The sequence below is a fragment of the Merops nubicus genome, unplaced genomic scaffold, assembly GCF_000691845.1.
Source record: "Merops nubicus isolate BGI_N331 unplaced genomic scaffold, ASM69184v1 scaffold25492, whole genome shotgun sequence".
In the NCBI taxonomy this organism is placed as follows: Eukaryota; Metazoa; Chordata; class Aves; order Coraciiformes; family Meropidae; genus Merops; species Merops nubicus.
In genome coordinates, this window is record NW_008594667.1 from 8,197 (window position 1) to 9,472 (window position 1,276).

The following is a 1,276-nucleotide window of genomic DNA, read 5'->3' on the forward strand; positions in this document are numbered from 1 at the left end:
CTGGGGGCTTCCTGAAGCTCCTTGTGGTCTGAAAACTGAAGAAACCCTCAGGCCGTGCTGCCCGGGCAGAGCTCCTCTCCCAGGGAGGGGATGGGGGGATGCCAGCGTGAAGGACACGGGGAAGGGACTGAGCCATGCACCAGAGGAGCTGGTTGATAAGGTGCCCAAGGAGGAGCCTCCTGCCTCAAAAGACCCTTTGGAGACGTGTTGGTCAAAGCTGAGGACACACAACGTTGTCCCCAGTCAGCGTGTGGGGAGGAATGTCCCCAGCTGCTTGCTGGAATGACCTCGGTGGCTAAATTCAGTCCTGGTACCTTCCCTGGTCTCAGCACAGCCCCAATCAGCTGATGGCCCAACTGAGGACTCTGTGACCAAGGAAACCTCCCCACCACCACCTCCTTCCTGATATTTCCCTCAGCATCTGCTCTCTGGGGACAGCTCACCAGGGGGACTTTGAGCTGTTAGATGTTCCTCTCGGCTCTGGCTCCTGCTCAGGCCCTGGGCACTCAGCTCTGGTGGGAAGTGGGGAAGAAAGGGAGGGAGAGGATGGATCAACGACCTGAAGGAGCACCAGCCTGACATGGGAGCTCAGAACTCCTCCCTGGGCTCCCTCAGCCTCTGGGCACTTCAGGGCTTGAAGCAGGGTGGTGGCTCCTCAAGCCAGCAGCTGGCAGAGGGGGCCCAGAGCAGCCCTGGGGAGTGGAGCCCTGTGCCCTCTGCTCCCCTCTGCCCTCCCCGGGGGGTGCTGCAGAGCCCGGGGTGGCCGCTCAGCCCCCGGCTGTCTGGCAGAGGAGCTCACGTGAGGGAGTGTCACAGGACCCCGGGTGCTGCCCAGAGCCGCAGGAAACCAGCCCTGCTCCTGCCTTGCCTTAACCCCCAGCAGCTCGGTGAAGGAGAACGTTGTTTTCTCCTCCTCAGCAGCCCCTGTTTGCTCCCTGCCCCCCGTGCTGCCTCCCACATCGCCGAGGGAAGCACGACCCTCCCTCCATCCTGGGGGAAACTGAGGCACGGGGGTATCACGAAGCTCCTGCACCCAGCCCATGTGAAGCCCAACCAGCATCTCCTGGCTCCAAACCCTCTGAGCTTTGCTGGTCCCCTGCAGATGGGACCTGGTGCTCGGAGGGGCCACTCCCATCCCCATCCCACCTGCCTGGCCGAGTCTGAACTGCAGCTGAAACCTCTGGAGCCACGACAGGGAGGTCAGAGAACGACCCCCAGCGAGGGGATGGGGCTGGAGGGCATCGCCATGACCCCCCCCCCCCCCCCGCCGGCGCGC